Source organism: Pimephales promelas, chromosome 17 (assembly GCF_988280905.1).
Source record: "Pimephales promelas chromosome 17, fPimPro1.hap1.1, whole genome shotgun sequence".
Lineage (NCBI taxonomy): Eukaryota > Metazoa > Chordata > Actinopteri > Cypriniformes > Leuciscidae > Pimephales > Pimephales promelas.
Window position 1 is genome coordinate 28,568,780 of NC_142785.1, and position 10,852 is coordinate 28,579,631.

The 10,852-nt window shown below is 37.8% G+C and overlaps 1 long non-coding RNA gene across 1 annotated transcript; it reads left to right on the plus strand.

Moving 5' to 3' along the window:
- The first annotated feature begins 7,328 nt into the window (after positions 1-7,328).
- LOC120478376 (uncharacterized) lies at positions 7,329-9,103 on the plus strand. Its single transcript, XR_016147134.1, has 6 exons — positions 7,329-7,451; positions 7,918-7,972; positions 8,075-8,126; positions 8,237-8,280; positions 8,408-8,468; positions 8,571-9,103. It is a non-coding gene; the product is annotated as an uncharacterized LOC120478376 (long non-coding RNA).
- Positions 9,104-10,852: the final 1,749 nt, after the last annotated feature.

The following is a 10,852-nucleotide window of genomic DNA, read 5'->3' on the forward strand; positions in this document are numbered from 1 at the left end:
TTGGCAACAAGCTTTCATCTCACACTCTTAATCTCCCTCAAACCGAACTTCCAGAAGGCAGAGCAGGCAGCGCAACGATAAAATTCAGTAACGGAAAGCTCTCACTCTTGTACAGATGGGAGTTCCTTTTCATTGTTGTTTTTGCTGAGTAAAACCCTTCGGCACCTAAGGAGAATCGTGCAGCGTTCACCATGCCAATCATTTTTAAAGGAGTTGACTAATTCATAATATACATTATATATGCATTGAATTAACCTTTTGAAGTCAAAAGACTGAAATAGTATAATCTCGGATTGGGAAAATGCAAATTGGGAGCAGGAATAGAGTGTCCCAAATCATTGAATGTTAAAAAAAATGTGTTTTTGATCACAGCTTTAGTTGCAGAATTGCTGAATATCAAAAGACATGGAGTTTAAATGCTACCCATTCAATCTGATTCCAGAAATCTACCATTTTGTTACACGCATTTTTGACTCTGACTGAATTTCTTTTTTCATGGGAGCAACATCAGAAGCTTGCTACTTAGAGGGAACATTGTTTCTCACCTTTGCCCCATCCCTTATCCTCAAAAATCCATCACTGACTCTGAAACCATGGCTGGAGTCAAACCTCTGACAACCGCCCATGAAATGAGTCTTGCAGTTAGTACAGAAAACCCGTGGGAGGAGTGCAAAGGTTGCAGTCTTTATTGCATGTGTATAAAGTTTAAGTGAAGGGTTAGGAATGGATATAAAACTCAATGGTTTTCTTGCCTGCAACGACAGCGGAAGTTTATAGCTCGACTGGATCTGACACTCACAGCAGTATAACCATATTTTTATAGTGTACATCTGTTCAACTGCACGTTAAAGCAAATATATATATAATCAGCCAATCACATGGCAGGAACTCATTGTATTTAGGCACGATATTTAGGCAAGGTCAAGATGATCTGCTGAAGTTCAAACTGAGCATCACAATGCGGAAGAAAGGGGATTTTTGAGTCTTTGAACGTGGCATAGTTGTTTGTACCAGACATGCTGGTCTGAGTATTTCAGTATTTTCAGAAAGAGATTTTCACACAGAACCATCACAACGGTTACAAAGAATGGCCCAAAGAAGAGAAAATATCCACTGAGCGGCAGTTCTGTGGGCGAAAATGCCTTGTTGATGCCAGGGGTCAGAGGAGAATGGTAGGCTGATAGAAAGGCAACAGTATCTCAAATGGTTAGAAGTGATCTCTGCAGAAGAGCATTTCTGAACGCTCAACACATTGAACCTTGAAGCAGAAGAGCAACAGGAGCAGAAGATCACACCGGTGCAAATGCTGTCAGATAAGAACTGGAAACTGACGATACAATTCACACGGGCTCAGCAAAATTGGACAATAGAAGATTAGAAAAACAGTGTCTGGTCTGATGATTCTCGATGTCTGCTGCGACATTCAGATGATAGTGTCAAATTGACAAAACCAACATCAAAGCATGGATCCATCCTTGTATCAACGGTTCAGGCTGGTGGTGTAATGTGTGGGGGATATTTTCTTAACACACTTTGGGACTCCACCTCCATCAGATATCCACCTGAATATTGTTGCTGAACATGTCCATCCAGCCCGTTCTCATCCCAAGGCGTCATATACTGACGCTTTTGCCACTGCGTAGACATCCAACGCACATGGCACCCTTTAGCGTCAATATGAGATGCAGAACTGTATGGGCCAGAAGGCGCCTCCTAGTGGTCTAACCCTAACCCTACCCCAGACCTAAACCTACCCATACTCTGTGGATTTCGCCATGCTGCCTTGCCACAGCACAATTTTATTCCGCCATGAACCAAATTTTCCACTTAGATAGGGAACCAATCACAGAACGGGGAGGGAGCAGCAAGACGATGACGACGTATATGCGACACATTGGAGCAGTTTGTTTATATCTAAAGATCTTGGCAGCGGACGCGAAGTTACCTTTTGATACAGCCTTTGTGTATACATAAATCTCGGACCCATCGTCTTCTTCCTCGTCTAATTTTATGTCGCTCTACATACGTTATCTGGTATCATTGAACCGATTGGCTATAAGCTACAGGCGCATTTGATAGACATTCGTATCACCCAATATTATAATACAGCTCTGGGCATTCATAAACCACGCCTCAAATTTGAGAAAATTAACATGTGGTTTCCAGACCACGTCTCTTTCTCAATGCTACGTGGTCTGGCTATTGTGATATAGCATAATGTTTTAAATTCAAATGTAATTTAAGTCTAACAACATCCCTGAGCCAGACTCATGGAGTAGCGTGTGTATGCCACGCCAATTCGTATTTCCATTTTTGGCGTGCTATCAAGACGCATAATCGCCTTTCAGCGTGTTTATGAACGCCGTTGACTTAACGTTATATAAATACATGACTTACCTCAACCCCGTCCCTAAACCTAACCGTCACTGGGGTTAATGGCATTTATGACTGTTCCCTTACCATCCTAGGGAAAAAAAAGATATGACTTACCTCAACTCCATCCCTAAACTTAACCGTCACTGGGGTTAATGGCATTTATGACTGGAGATTTGACTGCGTGTACAGACACGCGGAATGACGCGGACGTTAATGGCGTAGACATACACGCATACACACGGATAGCTCAAAATGCGTAGAGATAACACGCCACCTGACTCGAAAGTGGCGTGTATGTTTACGCAAAAGTCATGATGTCATGTTGCCTGAGCATAATACTATCTGTAAGATTTTACTGAGTGATGCACAGAGTAATTGTCCATTCTGCACAGGTTTGGTTGAGATATTAACTTCTGCACAGATGTTACCCTCCAGGGTGAGCAGCTGGGTCCCTGCGTCTCTATAAAATATGTCCGCCTGATGTTCTCCATCCCTCGAGATGAGTCCAAAGCTCCTGCGGTGACATTTTATGGTACTTGGCAGCTTTTTACCTCTTAATGTTTTCATTAATACACCTCAAATCTAAAATTACTATTCACTGCTGTAATGCTGAGATAATAGTGCACCATTAACACCCTCTTCCTGTTACGCTCTCTCTCTCCTTCTCTTTCGCTAGGATGGATTTTTTTTTTTTTATATAATTGTTTAGATAAACTTTAAGGAGAAAGAGGAAGAGTTCATCTCTCCAGTGTGACACCATATGAATGACTTCACTAATGCTGACTGACATTTCGGTTTTAATGGTGGTCAGGGGAAAAAAGATTTTGATTTGTAAAAAACATGAAATTATCCTGCTCTCAGTAGATACAGGGAGAGAAAGTGCAGCCACAGAGTGTTCCAGACTTCAGAGTTTCAACATGAAACAACCACCATGCTGAATAATACATATGTTGTCGGAAGCACGGCAGCATTTAGCGCCACTCAATGCGTCACCTGAAATCCCAACAGACTACTCCTTTTTTAAGTACATTTAGTATTAATATGCTTTGCTTTTTAAATTTTAATGTTAAAACATTATACATGTTTATTTACATTTTACGTGATTCGTCATCTACTTATTTATTATATATTTTTATGTACTGGAAACATACTTCAACGATGTACATAAATATGGAGACGACAACACTGTCAAAACAATCCCCATTCACATGGATCTGCAAAAAGGACTTAAAATGCAGTATTATGCATGCCAAGCCAGTAGTCGGCGGTATCATTTTGTAAAGAAAGAATGCACACGTATGCATTTTTAGCTTATAGAAACGCGTAAAATGCATGTGCATGACGAGACCCATTTTCACAGATTTGCGTGTTTGTAGTTTACACCGAGACGATAATGGTTTTCAGAAACGTGCACTTTAAAACATGCTATAAACTAAAACTTAATAAAAACGTTATTTTATATAACTAAAGTTGGCTGCCGTGCGATCTAAATAGTGCAATCTGCATCATTAGCAAGCTGTAGAGTGCTACGGTTAAAGCCTACTCTCCATATACTTGCCAGTCTGCGGCTGTACTTGTTGTGTAAACACCCTTCACTTTCAATTATCCATCTGACTCATGGACCCCATTTACCAATTAGACTGTGACAGTGTGGCAATAAGGAGAAAATGAACAATTAGAAGAGGCCCGCTGACCTGCGTCCCGAATGAATAGCATAGTCACGGAAAGGCTATATATAGAGATACGAAATACAATCATTAACTTTTATTTTTGAAGAATATGGAAGTACAGCTTAACTGTGATGCAGACATTATTATGTTGATGACATTATTACTAGCAATGGCATTCATTGAGACCTGATTTGGCTTCGTGGTAAATGTGTGGAAGATGTTCTTATAATTTATCTCTACTTATACATCTGCATTTGTCATTGCATTACTCCACTTTCCATTATACCTGCTTAAGTACAAGAAAGAAGACAAGTGCACTGCAACACTATCTGGTTGAACTATCTTACACATACTCAAGTAGCGACAGTGTTATACAATTAGTTGTGTTGTTATTGTTCAAGTGAATTGCTATAAACATTAGCTAACACGTTTCGAAATATTACCGGTAAACTCTGCCATGTTTCTAGTCAACTTCAAAGACTAAACTGACAATGATGGCCCTTGCTGCAATCCTAAGAATGCAACAAGTTCTTCTGTTGTATGTTGTTGTGTTGTATGAAAGAATGGCAAACGTTTCATGAGACCTTTTACATGTGACCTTAATTAGGCATTAATTGAGATTAATGATAAACGCAATACGTCTTTTGAATAAAAGGTAGAAATCTGAATATTTTAATCTTGATGTGTGTTGTGTTTTGTTAATTGTTTTGTGAATGTATGGCGAGACGAAAGACCACTTTTCAGCTATGGCTGAACAATAAAGTAGTACTAACTAAATGAATATGGACGAAAAATAGTACACTAAAAAATAATCCTGTAAAAAAATGGTAAACTGCTGCCAGCTGTGGTTGCCAGCATCATACTGTACAAATACGGTGTGTTACTGTTTTTGAAATTAACTGCTAAATATCGTATTATCAGCCACAGTATAAAACTTTAATTTAACAGCTATATGCTCTAAGACGAAAACAGTAACTCACCGTATAGTTACAGTATGATGCTGGCAACCACAGCTGCCAGTAGTTTACCGTTATTTTTTACAGTAAAAAAATACTTTGGAAGTCAATGTGTGGGCTCTGTGTGGGCAAGAGCAAGCCACACATATAAATGAACATAAGAGAAGATATTATAAAGAATGTTGATAGAGAGTTGATGGTAGAATCATTCTTTGCTCTTGCCCACACAGTGCCAGTATTTTATCAAAAGATGAGGTGACAGAACAGTGAAAAGCTGGGGAAATGATTCTAGCCAGGACAGTGATTTGTAATTGAATAACTAATATATAGGATGTAATGTGTTGGGTGCCGAGCCGACTGTACAATTTCTCTTTCCCCTAAACAGAATATTGCAAATATGTTTAATTTCCTTGAAGAGGTTGCCCTAGGAATTTGAATGAGGCAGAGCATGTTTGATCAGCTTTCTCTAGATCTGAACATTCAGCATACAGATGAGTCAAAGTGATGAAGTGTACATTCAATCTATATTCAAAACTGGAAGATTTCATGGCAATTAAACCAGTAATCTTTTCATTTGTCCAATTAGCAAACCAATAGAGCACGCCGTTTGGATGCCAAAAGAAAAAATATATTTTCACCATAGACAAAGTGATTTTAGCAAGGATGTATAAACCTTTCAAGACAAAGTCACCGTGAGCTCAGATGATTTCTCAGAATGATGATTTATGCTTTTGTAGAGGCAACAGGTAATGCTATTTTTAACTTAATTAAGTGTCACTGCCAAATTCTCAAAATGAAAAATATGCCTACAATCCTGAAGAGAGTGCCACCATTTAGAAAAGCCAATATTACCTATGAAATGAGAAATACGTTGTCTGTATTTACATTTTTCAAACAGACGGCTGGCCTGTGCGTTGGTGGAATGGACTGTTCAACACAATCTCATGGCAATATTCGCATATGTTTTATATTTATGCTTACCTTTTTTCTAATAACACATTTTTGTTCATACGAAATCACCACCTCTTATGCCACGTTCACACCGGACGCAAATAGCGCGTCAGGTGCGAATGATTTCAATGTTAAGTCAATGCAAAGACGCGTTACGTGCATAAAAAATTCCTGCGGCGCGAATGAGGCGTAAATCACAGTGCAGTAGACGCAAATACGCCTCATCCGCGCATCAAGTTCACGCGAATGGCGCGAATTGACACTGCATGAAAAGTGGGATTTTCGTCAGTAAGCGGCACTGTAGATTGTCGTGGAAGTTCAGGTTTACGACTGCACACGGCAATTTACAGGTAACACTCAAAACTGCTGTGAATTGCCGGAAATTGACGTGGGCCTTGCTTGGCAGTTGTCCCCCCATTGTCCCCCCTTCTCCTAAATCTAGAGGAGGCTTTGACATGTAAATGAAAATGCTGTGAGCTATACACATGCAAATAAGGGTAGGGGAGTTTCACCCCAGGTAACATTTTTCTGAAAGGTATAACTTCATTCTAAGACAAGATCAGGCTCAGTATAACCTAATTGCTGTGTTTTTTTTTGTTTTTTGTTTTTTTAACATTGCACAAAATGCACAACAATTACAACAATAACATGACATCCAAAAAGATAACAATCAACAAATAATAATTTCACAATAAATAAGAAACAAATAAAAATAGGACAGAATTGAACAAATGAAATAAAAACAGGAAAGGGACTATCTCTATTATAATATTATGATTTAAGAGAAAGTTAGAAACCAGTAATTTGTACTATTTAAAGAAAGAAAATTAGCTTCAATTAGCTTCAATATTCTTTAGCAAATACAATTGTATCACTACATTTTTATCGATACATTTGAGAGACAGAATATACTGAAAACTAAAAATTAGACCCAAAAAAAAAAAAAAACTTCAAACAAGGTTTAGAATTATTCATTTTACTCTTATAAATATGAAATTTTCCTAATAAAATTATAAGATTCATCATAACATTTACGGAAGCAGTTTTCAAAATATATGATAACATCTTTGATGTTAATTCACAGTTATAAACAGATGTTTTTTGTTTTTGTTTTTTACAATTTTTTTGACTGGTTTATTTAATTTAAGTAACCTAATAAAGTTATTTATTTATGCATATATGTATTTTTACATTTCATGGTAGCCTATTTAGGTATATCCACCTTATTCCTAATTTAAAATGAACTAACAGCAGCAGAAAAGTCAAAGGACAGCCGACGACAGCCTTTCAACCTGAGTCAAAAACCAGTGAACGTAACTCTGATTGGCTGAGGCAGCATATCGTCATAATCCAACCTGTAACGTCAGCCACTCTGATTGGCTGAGGCAACGTGCCAGGCATGTGGCGTGTTTTTTTAAGCAGAAAGTAACTACACAGATATTCAGCCTGCTTCGCCGTCATGATCGCTGGGGAACCCATCTTTTCCTCTAAATTGAAGGTAAGTTCGTCCAGCTTAGTGAATTCTATGTCCATGTCTACTTATAGTTTTTGGTAGTTTAGCGTTTTTGTCTTAAACTTCACAAATCGGCTGTGATTACTGCCGCGAATGACCAAGGGTGTTAACCTAACGGAACAGTTTTTTGTTTTGCGTTAGCTTGCTGCTCTTAATTCTTTTTTTGTTTCATTTCAATTTGAACAAATTTGGGACACTAAACTGTACGTTGGGTTGCACGTTGTTATCTGGCTGCAAGTTAGCTACCATTCTTTGATAGTAATCAAACTAACTCATTTAACTACTCTGAATATCGTCAGAAATTATGAAAAAATAATAAGTGCCAGGGTCCTAAAACAAAGCGCGTAATGTGCTTGTATGCTCTAGTGTAGGCTATCCTTGTTTGTAAAATTGCATCACTTTGTGTGATGAGTGAAATCTTCAGATGTTTGTGATTTGTTTTGTCTCTCAGGGGCTGTTAGGAGTGAGGTGTCCTTCGCTGATGGGAGAAAAAACACCTAAATAAGGTAACGTTACGTGTTGTGATCTCATCCTCTTTTCTTTTGAACAGACCCCAGTCAAATAAAAAGTAAAACTAAACTAATTTGGATTAACGTCTGTGTTTATAGATGACTTTGAGCGTGAGACAGTGGTGAAAACGCCAAAGAGAACTGGAACATGGCATGTTATATTCAGTTATAAATGTTTGACCAAGTTTTTAAATATCTTATAAATCTGTTCAGTTTCATCATTTGATAATAACTTTTAAAACACATTTTTTTGTGGTATAGATGCAGTGACTGAGACTGGGAGATGCAGTGACTGAAACCTGGTGGTAAGTGTTGATCTATTGGCAGTGGAGAAGACGCTTTTAATAGACACCTTCTCTCTTGTGAGCTAGCAAACTTTGTTATTCTAATTAGAGCATTGTAAACATCACCAAATGTGTTTGTTTACTTCAGTGTTCCAGAAAAAGGTCCTGAAACTACTGGTCGACATCCGCCATCGCCTGAAGGAAACCAGGTAGTGGATGCAGAAGAAACATATTTTTGCTTACAAATGTGGGGACTTGGGGCAGATTGCCTTTGCATACATCTAAATCATTTGTCTTTTTCAACTTTGCAGAAGGGGTCATGAAATTCGGTTCCACAGCCACTGAGGTGTATGTACATCAAGGTGAACCTCAAGCACGCGTCGCAAAGACTTAAATTCACTTCGCCCTGATGAGCCAAGCCTACAGGACTTGAATTAAGAGTTTTAAAGGGATAGTTCACTTTGAAATTATTTTTTGAAATGTTTTGGCTTACGTCAAGGGCATCAGTCAGTCATATAATGGAAGTCTATGGGGATCTCTTAAAAGAGCATGCACAGAGAAGTACAAATTAAACATGATTTAATGAATCATAACTGTAAGTACACCTTGATGGCTTAAGATACGAAACGAGCGGTTTGTGTGAGAAAATGAACAGTGTGTGTGTGTGTATATATATATATGATCTGCGCATGCGGTGGAAACCGCCAGAAGCGATCTTGCACTGGTACGTCACTCATTGTTTACACAGATTTCGAAAGTTTTACTGTGAAGATCTAAACATATTAAGATGTATTGCATTTTGTGTATATCTAAATATATATATATATATATATATATATATATATATATATACACACACACACACATTTATACAATATAAATACTGTTTGTTTTCTTTCCCAAAACGCTCATTTCGTGTCTTAGTCAATCATTGTGTACTTAATTTATGAGTCATTAAATCATGTTTAATTTGGTCTTCTTTGTGCATGCTCTTTGAGGTGGTGACCATAGACCTGCATTATATGACTGACAGACAACAACAGTTTGACCTAAAAATATCAAAATTGAAAATACTGTGGAAACAAAACCACCTGCATCTTGGATGCCCTTGAGATAAGATAAAACATATCAAAAATTTATTTCAAAGTGAACCATACCTTTAAATTACATCCTTATTATTCGTTCATAATTCTGGCTCCACTGTACATTGTGTTTGATATATCTGGTGCCCAATTCTGATGCCATTCAGGGCAATTTATTTTTGAATAGAGATGCAATATATTATTGATTTATTTGTATAACTGTAGTGCTGTATGTATGTATGTTGTCCCATGTTTCCAGAGGGTGGAGGACATGTTTTCTGTGCTTTGAAAGATGTTCTCCTATGCTGTGTACATAGTTTTGTGTTTGTTCTAATAAAGCTATTTCTTTGAATAAACAGTATGTGGCAAATGTTCCTTTCCTCAATAAATTCATGTCCTTGATGGTAATAATAATTTAGTCCATAGGATAACAATGACATGAATAAACAACATAATAGCATATCATATGAATATATATATATATGATTATTATTATTATAATTTTATGTCGGCTGACCAATAGTAACAGATCTGCCAACCAATCACGAGTGATTTTCTTGTTTAAATGTAGTGAATTTCAACCAATACTGAGTGAGGAAATTCAAGCCATTCTCTGGCAAGGCGCGCGCAGTGCTGCTATTCATATGCTAATTAGGGCCATTCGCACCTCCGCGAGCGCTGCATGCATACGTCATGGTTCGTTTCCGTCAATATGTGGCACAGTGGAACGCGACGTTCACAGTCTGTAAATTGTCGTTAACTGCCGAAAATTAGGGAGATTTCCGGCAGTTTACGGGGACGAAAATCCCACTTTTCATGCAGTGTGAGTGTCTGGTGCGTTAAGCGCGTTACGCGCTAATGATTTAGTTAGTGCGCTATTTGTGCATTCACATGTTTGATGCGAATTCGTGTCAACTTTGGCGTCAATTTGTGTCACGATAACCAATCAGGAGCCAAGCTGCTTGCTCGCGTGGTGAAGTATCTGGATGCTTCAATAAATTATTTTGTAATATGACTAAATGCCTGGTGTGGTTCTAATGCACAACAAAGCAAATATTTTATCACTTAAAACTTTATTTCAACATACAACACAAATATACAACACATTTTAAATCGAATTAACACAAAGTGGTCAAGCATCAAACTAGACACGGTAGGCGCAAATTTGACTATTCGCGTCACTATTCGTGTGAACGTAGTATTAATAGTTACATTGGGTGCATTTCCCGTTCAGTGACGCATCTCTCTGCTTAACCTCCATAGTACGATGCATCGTTGTAGAAACTAACAAGCTATGCATGACTGTTTTCCAAAAACGGTCACACTTCTGTCATTTGAACTATACACTATTCAACGATATAGGACTGTGGAATTTATTTATATCAGCGAATTCTCTACTGTGACCGTGGAAAAAATAAATGAGGAAAATCATCGGAAAAATCATCGGAAACCCAGGGTACTGAAAAAGAAGTGGAGCATTGCTTAAAGCAGCATTATATTATTTTTGAAAT